The 12,209-nt window shown below is 40.6% G+C and overlaps 27 non-coding genes and 1 pseudogene across 27 annotated transcripts in view; all 28 read right to left on the reverse strand.

Annotated features, from left to right (window-relative positions):
- Positions 1-60: 60 nt before the first annotated feature.
- Positions 61-179, reverse strand: LOC132136169 (5S ribosomal RNA). Its single transcript, XR_009431069.1, has one exon. It is a non-coding gene; the product is annotated as a 5S ribosomal RNA (ribosomal RNA).
- A 1,283-nt stretch (positions 180-1,462) lies between these two features.
- Positions 1,463-1,581, reverse strand: LOC132136584 (5S ribosomal RNA). The gene has a single exon (XR_009431442.1). It is a non-coding gene; the product is annotated as a 5S ribosomal RNA (ribosomal RNA).
- An 84-nt stretch (positions 1,582-1,665) lies between these two features.
- On the reverse strand, positions 1,666-1,784 carry LOC132136596 (5S ribosomal RNA). Its single transcript, XR_009431453.1, has one exon. It is a non-coding gene; the product is annotated as a 5S ribosomal RNA (ribosomal RNA).
- An 84-nt stretch (positions 1,785-1,868) lies between these two features.
- Positions 1,869-1,987, reverse strand: LOC132136285 (5S ribosomal RNA; annotated as a pseudogene).
- A 698-nt stretch (positions 1,988-2,685) lies between these two features.
- Positions 2,686-2,804, reverse strand: LOC132135417 (5S ribosomal RNA). Its single transcript, XR_009430362.1, has one exon. It is a non-coding gene; the product is annotated as a 5S ribosomal RNA (ribosomal RNA).
- Positions 2,805-3,412: 608 nt separating this feature from the next.
- Positions 3,413-3,531, reverse strand: LOC132135263 (5S ribosomal RNA). Its single transcript, XR_009430215.1, has one exon. It is a non-coding gene; the product is annotated as a 5S ribosomal RNA (ribosomal RNA).
- An 84-nt stretch (positions 3,532-3,615) lies between these two features.
- On the reverse strand, positions 3,616-3,734 carry LOC132135577 (5S ribosomal RNA). Its single transcript, XR_009430514.1, has one exon. It is a non-coding gene; the product is annotated as a 5S ribosomal RNA (ribosomal RNA).
- Positions 3,735-3,818: 84 nt separating this feature from the next.
- On the reverse strand, positions 3,819-3,937 carry LOC132135887 (5S ribosomal RNA). The gene has a single exon (XR_009430804.1). It is a non-coding gene; the product is annotated as a 5S ribosomal RNA (ribosomal RNA).
- A 586-nt stretch (positions 3,938-4,523) lies between these two features.
- Positions 4,524-4,642, reverse strand: LOC132135357 (5S ribosomal RNA). Its single transcript, XR_009430305.1, has one exon. It is a non-coding gene; the product is annotated as a 5S ribosomal RNA (ribosomal RNA).
- Positions 4,643-4,726: 84 nt separating this feature from the next.
- Positions 4,727-4,845, reverse strand: LOC132135578 (5S ribosomal RNA). Its single transcript, XR_009430515.1, has one exon. It is a non-coding gene; the product is annotated as a 5S ribosomal RNA (ribosomal RNA).
- Positions 4,846-4,929: 84 nt separating this feature from the next.
- On the reverse strand, positions 4,930-5,048 carry LOC132135889 (5S ribosomal RNA). Its single transcript, XR_009430806.1, has one exon. It is a non-coding gene; the product is annotated as a 5S ribosomal RNA (ribosomal RNA).
- Positions 5,049-5,650: 602 nt separating this feature from the next.
- On the reverse strand, positions 5,651-5,769 carry LOC132135857 (5S ribosomal RNA). Its single transcript, XR_009430776.1, has one exon. It is a non-coding gene; the product is annotated as a 5S ribosomal RNA (ribosomal RNA).
- An 84-nt stretch (positions 5,770-5,853) lies between these two features.
- LOC132136607 (5S ribosomal RNA) lies at positions 5,854-5,972 on the reverse strand. The gene has a single exon (XR_009431464.1). It is a non-coding gene; the product is annotated as a 5S ribosomal RNA (ribosomal RNA).
- An 84-nt stretch (positions 5,973-6,056) lies between these two features.
- Positions 6,057-6,175, reverse strand: LOC132136618 (5S ribosomal RNA). Its single transcript, XR_009431475.1, has one exon. It is a non-coding gene; the product is annotated as a 5S ribosomal RNA (ribosomal RNA).
- Positions 6,176-6,758: 583 nt separating this feature from the next.
- On the reverse strand, positions 6,759-6,877 carry LOC132136630 (5S ribosomal RNA). The gene has a single exon (XR_009431487.1). It is a non-coding gene; the product is annotated as a 5S ribosomal RNA (ribosomal RNA).
- Positions 6,878-6,961: 84 nt separating this feature from the next.
- LOC132136641 (5S ribosomal RNA) lies at positions 6,962-7,080 on the reverse strand. Its single transcript, XR_009431498.1, has one exon. It is a non-coding gene; the product is annotated as a 5S ribosomal RNA (ribosomal RNA).
- An 84-nt stretch (positions 7,081-7,164) lies between these two features.
- On the reverse strand, positions 7,165-7,283 carry LOC132136242 (5S ribosomal RNA). Its single transcript, XR_009431138.1, has one exon. It is a non-coding gene; the product is annotated as a 5S ribosomal RNA (ribosomal RNA).
- A 1,283-nt stretch (positions 7,284-8,566) lies between these two features.
- LOC132136653 (5S ribosomal RNA) lies at positions 8,567-8,685 on the reverse strand. Its single transcript, XR_009431509.1, has one exon. It is a non-coding gene; the product is annotated as a 5S ribosomal RNA (ribosomal RNA).
- An 84-nt stretch (positions 8,686-8,769) lies between these two features.
- On the reverse strand, positions 8,770-8,888 carry LOC132136664 (5S ribosomal RNA). The gene has a single exon (XR_009431520.1). It is a non-coding gene; the product is annotated as a 5S ribosomal RNA (ribosomal RNA).
- An 84-nt stretch (positions 8,889-8,972) lies between these two features.
- Positions 8,973-9,091, reverse strand: LOC132136268 (5S ribosomal RNA). The gene has a single exon (XR_009431164.1). It is a non-coding gene; the product is annotated as a 5S ribosomal RNA (ribosomal RNA).
- Positions 9,092-9,175: 84 nt separating this feature from the next.
- LOC132135890 (5S ribosomal RNA) lies at positions 9,176-9,294 on the reverse strand. The gene has a single exon (XR_009430807.1). It is a non-coding gene; the product is annotated as a 5S ribosomal RNA (ribosomal RNA).
- A 591-nt stretch (positions 9,295-9,885) lies between these two features.
- Positions 9,886-10,004, reverse strand: LOC132135359 (5S ribosomal RNA). The gene has a single exon (XR_009430307.1). It is a non-coding gene; the product is annotated as a 5S ribosomal RNA (ribosomal RNA).
- An 84-nt stretch (positions 10,005-10,088) lies between these two features.
- On the reverse strand, positions 10,089-10,207 carry LOC132135579 (5S ribosomal RNA). Its single transcript, XR_009430516.1, has one exon. It is a non-coding gene; the product is annotated as a 5S ribosomal RNA (ribosomal RNA).
- An 84-nt stretch (positions 10,208-10,291) lies between these two features.
- On the reverse strand, positions 10,292-10,410 carry LOC132135891 (5S ribosomal RNA). Its single transcript, XR_009430808.1, has one exon. It is a non-coding gene; the product is annotated as a 5S ribosomal RNA (ribosomal RNA).
- A 601-nt stretch (positions 10,411-11,011) lies between these two features.
- Positions 11,012-11,130, reverse strand: LOC132135360 (5S ribosomal RNA). The gene has a single exon (XR_009430308.1). It is a non-coding gene; the product is annotated as a 5S ribosomal RNA (ribosomal RNA).
- An 84-nt stretch (positions 11,131-11,214) lies between these two features.
- LOC132135581 (5S ribosomal RNA) lies at positions 11,215-11,333 on the reverse strand. The gene has a single exon (XR_009430518.1). It is a non-coding gene; the product is annotated as a 5S ribosomal RNA (ribosomal RNA).
- Positions 11,334-11,417: 84 nt separating this feature from the next.
- Positions 11,418-11,536, reverse strand: LOC132136675 (5S ribosomal RNA). Its single transcript, XR_009431531.1, has one exon. It is a non-coding gene; the product is annotated as a 5S ribosomal RNA (ribosomal RNA).
- Positions 11,537-12,139: 603 nt separating this feature from the next.
- The window catches only part of LOC132135681 (5S ribosomal RNA), a 119-nt gene continuing 49 nt past the window's right edge, over positions 12,140-12,209 (reverse strand). Inside the window, exon 1 of the ribosomal RNA XR_009430611.1 lies at positions 12,140-12,209. This exon is cut by the window's right edge and continues 49 nt beyond it. This is a non-coding gene — a ribosomal RNA (5S ribosomal RNA).

Consider the following 12,209-nt stretch of genomic DNA (forward strand, 5'->3'; position numbering starts at 1 on the left):
ATTTAAAGATCAGCCACTATAACTGCCAGTGCATTATATAAGTAGAGAAGGAAACCTAAAAGCATACAGCACCTGGTATTCCTAGGCGGTCTCCCATCCAAGTACTAACCAGGCCCAAACCTGCTTAGCTTCCGAGATCAGACGAGATCGGGCATAGCCAGGCTGGTATGGCCCTAAGCGAAGGAGGCTGCAAAGAGAGGGCTATTTAAAGATCAGCCACTATAATCGGTATTTCCAGGCAGTCTTCCATCCAAGTACTAACTGGGCCCAAACCTGCTTAGATTCTGAGATTGGGCATTGACTCTTTATTTATTTAAATTTTTTTTTTTGCAAATGTATTACATAATTACTGAAAATTTCCAAAAGTACTAACCTGGCCCAAACCTGTTTCGGTTTTCTAAGACTGGCTATTGACTCTTTTTTTTTTTTTTTTTTTGCAAGATTATTAGACAATTAGTGAAAAGTTCCAAAAGTACTAACCAGGCCCAAACCTGTATCGGTTTTCTAAGACTGGGCATTGACTCTTTTTTTTTTTTGCAAGATTATTAGATAATTAGTGAAAAGTTCCAAAAGTACTAACCAGGCCCAAACCTGTATCGGTTTTCTAAGACTTTGCATTGACTCTTTTTTTTTTTTGCAAGATTATTAGACAATTAGTGAAAAGTTCCAAAAGTACTAATCAGGCCCAAACCTGTTATGGTTTTCTAAAACTGGGCATTGACTCTTTTATTTTTTGCAAGATTATTAGACAATTAGTGAAAAGTTCCAAAAGTACTAACCAGGCCCAAACCTGCTTGGGTTTTCTAAGACTGGGCATTGACTCTTTTTTTTTTTTTTATTTATGTAAAACTATTAGATAATAACTGAAAAATTCCAAAAGTACTAGGCTGCAAAGAGAGGGCTATATTAAGATCAGCCACTATAATCGGTATTTCCAGGCAGTCTCCCATCCAAGTACTAACTGGGTGCAAACCTGCTTAGATTCTGAGATTGGGCATTGACTCTTTATTTATTTAATTTTTTTTTTTTGCAAATTTATTACATAATTACTGACAATTTCCAAAAGTACTAACCTGGCCCAAACCTGTTTCGGTTTTCTAAGACTGGGCACTGACTCTTTTTTTTTTTTTTTTTTGCAAGATTATTAGACAATTAGTGAAAAGTTCCAAAAGTACTAACCAGGTCCAAACCTGTTTCGGTTTTCTAAGACTGGGCATTGACTCTTTTTTTTTTTGCAAGATTATTAGACAATTAGTGAAAAGTTCCAAAAGTACTAACCAGGCCCAAACCTGCTTGGGTTTTCTAAGACTGGGCATTGACTCTTTTTTTTTTTTTTATTTATGTAAAACTATTAGATAATAACTGAAAAATTCCAAAAGTACTAGGCTGCAAAGAGAGGGCTATTTAAAGATCAGCCACTATAACCGCCAGTGCATTATATAAGTAGAGAAGGAAACCTAAAAGCTTACAGCACCTGGTATTCCCAGGCGGTCTCCCATCCAAGTACTAACCAGGCCCAAACCTGCTTAGCTTCCGAGATCAGACGAGATCGGGCATAGCCAGGCTGGTATGGCCGTAAGCGAAGGAGGCTGCAAAGAGAGGGCTATTTAAAGATCAGCCACTATAACCGCCAGTGCATTATATAAGTAGAGAAGGAAACCTAAAAGCTTACAGCACCTGGTATTCCCAGGCGGTCTCCCATCCAAGTACTAACCAGGCCCAAACCTGCTTAGCTTCCGAGATCAGACGAGATCGGGCATAGCCAGGCTGGTATGGCCGTAAGCGAAGGAGGCTGCAAAGAGAGGGCTATTTAAAGATCAGCCACTATAACTGCCAGTGCATTATATAAGTAGAGAAGGAAACCTAAAAGCATACAGCACCTGGTATTCCTAGGCGGTCTCCCATCCAAGTACTAAGCAGGGCCAAACCTGCTTAGCTTCCGAGATCAGACGAGATCGGGCATAGCCAGGCTGGTATGGCCCTAAGCGAAGGAGGCTGCAAAGAGAGGGCTATTTAAAGATCAGCCACTATAATCGGTATTTCCAGGCAGTCTTCCATCCAAGTACTAACTGGGCCCAAACCTGCTTAGATTCTGAGATTGGGCATTGACTCTTTATTTATTTAAATTTTTTTTTTTGCAAATGTATTACATAATTACTGAAAATTTCCAAAAGTACTAACCTGGCCCAAACCTGTTTCGGTTTTCTAAGACTGGGCATTGACTCTTTTTTTTTTTTTTTTTTTGCAAGATTATTAGACAATTAGTGAAAAGTTCCAAAAGTACTAACCAGGCCCAAACCTGTATCGGTTTTCTAAGACTGGGCATTGACTCTTTTTTTTTTTTGCAAGATTATTAGATAATTAGTGAAAAGTTCCAAAAGTACTAACCAGGCCCAAACCTGTATCGGTTTTCTAAGACTGGGCATTGACTCTTTTTTTTTTTTGCAAGATTATTAGACAATTAGTGAAAAGTTCCAAAAGTACTAACCAGGCCCAAACCTGTTTCGGTTTTCTAAAACTGGGCATTGACTTTTTTTTTTTTTTTTTTTTTTTTTTTTATTTATGTAAAACTATTAGATAATTACTGAAAAAATTCCAAAAGTAGTAGGCTGCAAAGAGAGGGCTATTTAAAGATCAGCCACTATAACCGCCAGTGCATTATATAAGTAGAGAAGGAAACCTAAAAGCTTACAGCACCTGGTATTCCCAGGTGGTCTCCCATCCAAGTACTAACCAGGCCCAAACCTGCTTAGCTTCCGAGATCAGACGAGATCGGGCATAGCCAGGCTGGTATGGCAGTAAGCGAAGGAGGCTGCAAAGAGAGGGCTATTTAAAGATCAGCCACTATAATCGGTATTTCCAGGCAGTCTCCCATCCAAGTACTAACTGGGCCCAAACCTGCTTAGATTCTGAGATTGGGCATTGACTCTTTATTTATTTAATTAATTTTACTTTTTGCAAATTTATTACATAATTACTGAAAATTTCCAAAAGTACTAACCTGGCCCAAACCTGTTTCGGTTTTCTAAGACTGGGCATTGACTCTTTTTTTTTTTTGTTTTTTTTTTTGCAAGATTATTAGACAATTAGTGAAAAGTTCCAAAAGTACTAACCAGGCCCAAACCTGTTTCGGTTTTCTAAGACTGGGCATTGACTCTTTGTTTTTTTTGTTTTTTTTTCAAGATTATTAGACAATTAGTGAAAAGTTCCAAAAGTACTAACCAGGCCCAAACCTGTTTCGGTTTTCTAAGACTGGGCATTGACTCTTTTTTTTTTTTTTTTTTTTATTTATGCAAAACTATTAGATAATTACTGAAAAATTCCAAAAGTACTAGGCTGCAAAGAGAGGGCTATTTAAAGATCAGCCACTATAACCGCCAGTGCATTATATAAGTAGAGAAGGAAACCTAAAAGCTTACAGCACCTGGTATTCCCAGGCGGTCTCCCATCCAAGTACTAACCAGGCCCAAACCTGCTTATCTTCCGAGATCAGATGAGATCGGGCATAGCCAGGCTGGTATGGCCGTAAACGAAGGAGGCTGCAAAGAGAGGGCTATTTAAAGATCAGCCACTATAACCGCCAGTGCATTATATAAGTAGAGAAGGAAACCTAAAATCTTACAGCACCTGGTATTCCCAGGCGGTCTCCCATCCAAGTACTAACCAGGCCCAAACCTGCTTAGCTTCCGAGATCAGACGAGATCGGGCATAGCCAGGCTGGTATGGCCGTAAGCGAAGTAGGCTGCAAAGAGAGGGCTATTTAAAGATCAGCCACTATAACCGCCAGTGCATTATATAAGTAGAGAAGGAAACCTAAAAGCTTACAGCACCTGGTATTCCCAGGCGGTCTCCCATCCAAGTACTAACCAGGGCCAAACCTGCTTAGCTTCCGAGATCAGACGAGATCGGGCATAGCCAGGCTGGTATGGCCGTAAGCGAAGGAGGCTGCAAAGAGAGGGCTATTTAAAGATCAGCCACTATAATCGGTATTTCCAGGCAGTCTCCCATCCAAGTACTAACTGGGCCCAAACCTGCTTAGATTCTGAGATTGGGCATTGACTCTTTATTTATTTAAATTTTTTTTTTGCAAATTTATTACATAATTACTGAAAATTTCCAAAAGTACTAACCTGGCCCAAACCTGTTTCGGTTTTCTAAGACTGGGCATTGACTCTTTTTTTTTTTTTTTTTTTGCAAGATTATTAGACAATTAGTGAAAAGTTCCAAAAGTACTAACCAGGCCCAAACCTGTTTCGGTTTTCTAAGACTGGGCATTGACTCTTTGTTTTTTTTTCAAGATTATTAGACAATTAGTGAAAAGTTCCAAAAGTACTAACCAGGCCCAAACCTGTTTCGGTTTTCTAAGACTGGGCATTGACTCTTTTTTTATTTTTTTTATTTATGCAAAACTATTAGATAATTACTGAAAAATTCCAAAAGTACTAGGCTGCAAAGAGAGGGCTATTTAAAGATCAGCCACTATAACCGCCAGTGCATTATATAAGTAGAGAAGGAAACCTAAAAGCTTACAGCACCTGGTATTCCCAGGCGGTCTCCCATCCAAGTACTAACCAGGCCCAAACCTGCTTATCTTCCGAGATCAGACGAGATCGGGCATAGCCAGGCTGGTATGGCCGTAAACGAAGGAGGCTGCAAAGAGAGGGCTATTTAAAGATCAGCCACTATAACCGCCAGTGCATTATATAAGTAGAGAAGGAAACCTAAAATCTTACAGCACCTGGTATTCCCAGGCGGTCTCCCATCCAAGTACTAACCAGGCCCAAACCTGCTTAGCTTCCGAGATCAGACGAGATCGGGCATAGCCAGGCTGGTATGGCCGTAAGCGAAGTAGGCTGCAAAGAGAGGGCTATTTAAAGATCAGCCACTATAACCGCCAGTGCATTATATAAGTAGAGAAGGAAACCTAAAAGCTTACAGCACCTGGTATTCCCAGGCGGTCTCCCATCCAAGTACTAACCAGGGCCAAACCTGCTTAGCTTCCGAGATCAGACGAGATCGGGCATAGCCAGGCTGGTATGGCCGTAAGCGAAGGAGGCTGCAAAGAGAGGGCTATTTAAAGATCAGCCACTATAATCGGTATTTCCAGGCAGTCTCCCATCTAAGTACTAACTGGGCCCAAACCTGCTTAGATTCTGAGATTGGGCATTGACTCTTTATTTATTTAAATTTTTTTTTTGCAAATTTATTACATAATTACTGAAAATTTCCAAAAGTACTAACCTGGCCCAAACCTGTTTCGGTTTTCTAAGACTGGGCATTGACTCTTTTTTTTTTTTTTTTTTTTTGCAAGATTATTAGACAATTAGTGAAAAGTTCCAAAAGTACTAACCAGGCCCAAACCTGTTTCGGTTTTCTAAGACTGGGCATTGACTCTTTGTTTTTTTTGTTTTTTTTTCAAGATTATTAGACAATTAGTGAAAAGTTCCAAAAGTACTAACCAGGCCCAAACCTGTTTCGGTTTTCTAAGACTGGGCATTGACTCTTTTTTTTTTTTTTTTTTTTTATTTATGCAAAACTATTAGATAATTACTGAAAAATTCCAAAAGTACTAGGCTGCAAAGAGAGGGCTATTTAAAGATCAGCGACTATAACCGCCAGTTCATTATATTAGTAGAGAAGGAAACCTAAAAGCTTACAGCACCTGGTATTCCCAGGCGGTCTCCCATCCAAGTACTAACCAGGCACAAACCTGCTTAGCTTCCGAGATCAGATGAGATCGGGCATAGCCAGGCTGGTATGGCCGTAAGCGAAGGAGGCTGCAAAGAGAGGGCTATTTAAAGATCAGCCACTATAACCGCCAGTGCATTATATAAGTAGAGAAGGAAACCTAAAAGCTTACAGCACCTGGTATTCCCAGGCGGTCTCCCATCCAAGTACTAACCAGGCCCAAACCTGCTTAGCTTCCGAGATCAGACGAGATCGGGCATAGCCAGGCTGGTATGGCCGTAAGCGAAGGAGGTTGCAAAGAGAGGGCTATTTAAAGATCAGCCACTATAAACGCCAGTGCATTATATAAGTAGAGAAGGAAACCTAAAAGCTTACAGCACCTGGTATTCCCAGGCGGTCTCCCATCCAAGTACTAACCAGGCCCAAACCTGCTTAGCTTCCGAGATCAGACGAGATCGGGCATAGCCAGGCTGGTATGGCCGTAAGCGAAGGAGGCTGCAAAGAGAGGGCTATTTAAAGATCAGCCACTATAATCGGTATTTCCAGGCAGTCTCCCATCCAAGTACTAACTGGGTGCAAACCTGCTTAGATTCTGAGATTGGGCATTGACTCTTTATTTATTTAATTTTTTTTTTTTGCAAATTTATTACATAATTACTGACAATTTCCAAAAGTACTAACCTGGCCCAAACCTGTTTCGGTTTTCTAAGACTGGGCACTGACTCTTTTTTTTTTTTTTTTTTGCAAGATTATTAGACAATTAGTGAAAAGTTCCAAAAGTACTAACCAGGTCCAAACCTGTTTCGGTTTTCTAAGACTGGGCATTGACTCTTTTTTTTTTTGCAAGATTATTAGACAATTAGTGAAAAGTTCCAAAAGTACTAACCAGGCCCAAACCTGCTTGGGTTTTCTAAGACTGGGCATTGACTCTTTTTTTTTTTTTTATTTATGTAAAACTATTAGATAATAACTGAAAAATTCCAAAAGTACTAGGCTGCAAAGAGAGGGCTATTTAAAGATCAGCCACTATAACCGCCAGTGCATTATATAAGTAGAGAAGGAAACCTAAAAGCTTACAGCACCTGGTATTCCCAGGCGGTCTCCCATCCAAGTACTAACCAGGCCCAAACCTGCTTAGCTTCCGAGATCAGACGAGATCGGGCATAGCCAGGCTGGTATGGCCGTAAGCGAAGGAGGCTGCAAAGAGAGGGCTATTTAAAGATCAGCCACTATAACCGCCAGTGCATTATATAAGTAGAGAAGGAAACCTAAAAGCTTACAGCACCTGGTATTCCCAGGCGGTCTCCCATCCAAGTACTAACCAGGCCCAAACCTGCTTAGCTTCCGAGATCAGACGAGATCGGGCATAGCCAGGCTGGTATGGCCGTAAGCGAAGGAGGCTGCAAAGAGAGGGCTATTTAAAGATCAGCCACTATAACTGCCAGTGCATTATATAAGTAGAGAAGGAAACCTAAAAGCATACAGCACCTGGTATTCCTAGGCGGTCTCCCATCCAAGTACTAACCAGGCCCAAACCTGCTTAGCTTCCGAGATCAGACGAGATCGGAAATAGCCAGGCTGGTATGGCCCTAAGCGAAGGAGGCTGCAAAGAGAGGGCTATTTAAAGATCAGCCACTATAATCGGTATTTCCAGGCAGTCTTCCATCCAAGTACTAACTGGGCCCAAACCTGCTTAGATTCTGAGATTGGGCATTGACTCTTTATTTATTTAAATTTTTTTTTTTGCAAATGTATTACATAATTACTGAAAATTTCCAAAAGTACTAACCTGGCCCAAACCTGTTTCGGTTTTCTAAGACTGGGCATTGACTCTTTTTTTTTTTTTTTTTTTGCAAGATTATTAGACAATTAGTGAAAAGTTCCAAAAGTACTAACCAGGCCCAAACCTGTATCGGTTTTCTAAGACTGGGCATTGACTCTTTTTTTTTTTTGCAAGATTATTAGATAATTAGTGAAAAGTTCCAAAAGTACTAACCAGGCCCAAACCTGTATCGGTTTTCTAAGACTTTGCATTGACTCTTTTTTTTTTTTGCAAGATTATTAGACAATTAGTGAAAAGTTCCAAAAGTACTAACCAGGCCCAAACCTGTTATGGTTTTCTAAAACTGGGCATTGACTCTTTTTTTTTTTGCAAGATTATTAGACAATTAGTGAAAAGTTCCAAAAGTACTAACCAGGCCCAAACCTGCTTGGGTTTTCTAAGACTGGGCATTGACTCTTTTTTTTTTTTTTATTTATGTAAAACTATTAGATAATAACTGAAAAATTCCAAAAGTACTAGGCTGCAAAGAGAGGGCTATATAAAGATCAGCCACTATAATCGGTATTTCCAGGCAGTCTCCCATCCAAGTACTAACTGGGTGCAAACCTGCTTAGATTCTGAGATTGGGCATTGACTCTTTATTTATTTAATTTTTTTTTTTTGCAAATTTATTACATAATTACTGACAATTTCCAAAAGTACTAACCTGGCCCAAACCTGTTTCGGTTTTCTAAGACTGGGCACTGACTCTTTTTTTTTTTTTTTTTTGCAAGATTATTAGACAATTAGTGAAAAGTTCCAAAAGTACTAACCAGGTCCAAACCTGTTTCGGTTTTCTAAGACTGGGCATTGACTCTTTTTTTTTTTGCAAGATTATTAGACAATTAGTGAAAAGTTCCAAAAGTACTAACCAGGCCCAAACCTGCTTGGGTTTTCTAAGACTGGGCATTGACTCTTTTTTTTTTTTTTATTTATGTAAAACTATTAGATAATAACTGAAAAATTCCAAAAGTACTAGGCTGCAAAGAGAGGGCTATTTAAAGATCAGCCACTATAACCGCCAGTGCATTATATAAGTAGAGAAGGAAACCTAAAAGCTTACAGCACCTGGTATTCCCAGGCGGTCTCCCATCCAAGTACTAACCAGGCCCAAACCTGCTTAGCTTCCGAGATCAGACGAGATCGGGCATAGCCAGGCTGGTATGGCCGTAAGCGAAGGAGGCTGCAAAGAGAGGGCTATTTAAAGATCAGCCACTATAACCGCCAGTGCATTATATAAGTAGAGAAGGAAACCTAAAAGCTTACAGCACCTGGTATTCCCAGGCGGTCTCCCATCCAAGTACTAACCAGGCCCAAACCTGCTTAGCTTCCGAGATCAGACGAGATCGGGCATAGCCAGGCTGGTATGGCCGTAAGCGAAGGAGGCTGCAAAGAGAGGGCTATTTAAAGATCAGCCACTATAACTGCCAGTGCATTATATAAGTAGAGAAGGAAACCTAAAAGCATACAGCACCTGGTATTCCTAGGCGGTCTCCCATCCAAGTACTAAGCAGGGCCAAACCTGCTTAGCTTCCGAGATCAGACGAGATCGGGCATAGCCAGGCTGGTATGGCCGTAAGCGAAGTAGGCTGCAAAGAGAGGGCTATTTAAAGATCAGCCACTATAACCGCCAGTGCATTATATAAGTAGAGAAGGAAACCTAAAAGCTTACAGCACCTGGTATTCCCAGGCGGTCTCCCATCCAAGTACTAACCAGGGCCAAACCTGCTTAGCTTCCGAGATCAGACGAGATCGGGCATAGCCAGGCTGGTATGGCCGTAAGCGAAGGAGGCTGCAAAGAGAGGGCTATTTAAAGATCAGCCACTATAATCGGTATTTCCAGGCAGTCTCCCATCCAAGTACTAACTGGGCCCAAACCTGCTTAGATTCTGAGATTGGGCATTGACTCTTTATTTATTGAAAAATTTTTTTGCAAATTTATTACATAATTACTGAAAATTTCCAAAAGTACTAACCTGGCCCAAACCTGTTTCGGTTTTCTAAGACTGGGCATTGACTCTTTTTTTTTTTTTTTTTTTGCAAGATTATTAGACAATTAGTGAAAAGTTCCAAAAGTACTAACCAGGCCCAAACCTGTTTCGGTTTTCTAAGACTGGGCATTGACTCTTTGTTTTTTTTTCAAGATTATTAGACAATTAGTGAAAAGTTCCAAAAGTACTAACCAGGCCCAAACCTGTTTCGGTTTTCTAAGACTGGGCATTGACTCTTTTTTTATTTTTATTTTTTTTATTTATGCAAAACTATTAGATAATTACTGAAAAATTCCAAAAGTACTAGGCTGCAAAGAGAGGGCTATTTAAAGATCAGCCACTATAACCGCCAGTGCATTATATAAGTAGAGAAGGAAACCTAAAAGCTTACAGCACCTGGTATTCCCAGGCGGTCTCCCATCCAAGTACTAACCAGGCCCAAACCTGCTTATCTTCCGAGATCAGACGAGATCGGGCATAGCCAGGCTGGTATGGCCGTAAACGAAGGAGGCTGCAAAGAGAGGGCTATTTAAAGATCAGCCACTATAACCGCCAGTGCATTATATAAGTAGAGAAGGAAACCTAAAATCTTACAGCACCTGGTATTCCCAGGCGGTCTCCCATCCAAGTACTAACCAGGCCCAAACCTGCTTAGCTTCCGAGATCAGACGAGATCGGGCATAGCCAGGCTGGTATGGCCGTAAGCGAAGTAGGCTGCAAAGAGAGGGCTATTTAAAGATCAGCCACTATAACCGCCAGTGCATTATATAAGTAGAGAAGGAAACCTAAAAGCTTACAGCACCTGGTATTCCCAGGCGGTCTCCCATCCAAGTACTAACCAGGGCCAAACCTGCTTAGCTTCCGAGATCAGACGAGATCGGGCATAGCCAGGCTGGTATGGCCGTAAGCGAAGGAGGCTGCAAAGAGAGGGCTATTTAAAGATCAGCCACTATAATCGGTATTTCCAGGCAGTCTCCCATCTAAGTACTAACTGGGCCCAAACCTGCTTAGATTCTGAGATTGGGCATTGACTCTTTATTTATTTAAATTTTTTTTTTGCAAATTTATTACATAATTACTGAAAATTTCCAAAAGTACTAACCTGGCCCAAACCTGTTTCGGTTTTCTAAGACTGGGCATTGACTCTTTTTTTTTTTTTTTTTTTTTGCAAGATTATTAGACAATTAGTGAAAAGTTCCAAAAGTACTAACCAGGCCCAAACCTGTTTCGGTTTTCTAAGACTGGGCATTGACTCTTTGTTTTTTTTGTTTTTTTTTCAAGATTATTAGACAATTAGTGAAAAGTTCCAAAAGTACTAACCAGGCCCAAACCTGTTTCGGTTTTCTAAGACTGGGCATTGACTCTTTTTTTTTTTTTTTTTTTTATTTATGCAAAACTATTAGATAATTACTGAAAAATTCCAAAAGTACTAGGCTTCAAAGAGAGGGCTATTTAAAGATCAGCCACTATAACCGCCAGTGCATTATATAAGTAGAGAAGGAAACCTAAAAGCTTACAGCACCTGGTATTCCCAGGCGGTCTCCCATCCAAGTACTAACCAGGCCCAAACCTGCTTATCTTCCGAGATCAGACGAGATCGGGCATAGCCAGGCTGGTATGGCCGTAAACGAAGGAGGCTGCAAAGAGAGGGCTATTTAAAGATCAGCCACTATAACCGCCAGTGCATTATATAAGTAGAGAAGGAAACCTAAAATCTTACAGCACCTGGTATTCCCAGGCGGTCTCCCATCCAAGTACTAACCAGGCCCAAACCTGCTTAGCTTCCGAGATCAGACGAGATCGGGCATAGCCAGGCTGGTATGGCCGTAAGCGAAGTAGGCTGCAAAGAGAGGGCTATTTAAAGATCAGCCACTATAACCGCCAGTGCATTATATAAGTAGAGAAGGAAACCTAAAAGCTTACAGCACCTGGTATTCCCAGGCGGTCTCCCATCCAAGTACTAACCAGGCCCAAACCTGCTTAGCTTCCGAGATCAGACGAGATCGGGCATAGCCAGGCTGGTATGGCCGTAAGCGAAGGAGGCTGCAAAGAGAGGGCTATTTAAAGATCAGCCACTATAATCGGTATTTCCAAGCAGTCTCCCATCCAAGTACTAACTGGGCCCAAACCTGCTTAGATTCTGAGATTGGGCATTGACTCTTTATTTATTTAAATTTTTTTTTTGCAAATTTATTACATAATTACTGAAAATTTCCAAAAGTACTAACCAGGCCCAAACCTGTTTCGGTTTTCTAAGACTGGGCATTGACTCTTTTTTTTTTTTTTTTTTTTTGCTAGATTATTAGACAATTAATGAAAAGTTCCAAAACTACTAAACAGGCCCAAACCTGTTTCGGTTTTCTAAGACTGGGCATTGACTCTTTTTTTTTTTTTTTTTTTTTTTGCTAGATTATTAGACAATTAGTGAAAAGTTCCAAAACTACTAAACAGGCCCAAACCTGTTTCGGTTTTCTAAGACTGGGCATTGACTCTTTTTTTTTTTTTTTTTTTTATTTATGCCAAACTCTTAGATAATTACTGAAAAATTCCAAAAGTACTGGGCTGCAAAGAGAGGGCTATTTAAAGATCAGCCACTATAACCGCCAGTGCATTATATAAGTAGAGAAGGAAACCTAAAAGCTTACAGCACCTGGTATTCCCAGGCGGTCTCCCATCCAAGTACTAACCAGGCCCAAACCTGCTTAGCT

Source organism: Carassius carassius, unplaced genomic scaffold, assembly GCF_963082965.1.
Source record: "Carassius carassius unplaced genomic scaffold, fCarCar2.1 SCAFFOLD_60, whole genome shotgun sequence".
Taxonomy (NCBI): domain Eukaryota; kingdom Metazoa; phylum Chordata; class Actinopteri; order Cypriniformes; family Cyprinidae; genus Carassius; species Carassius carassius.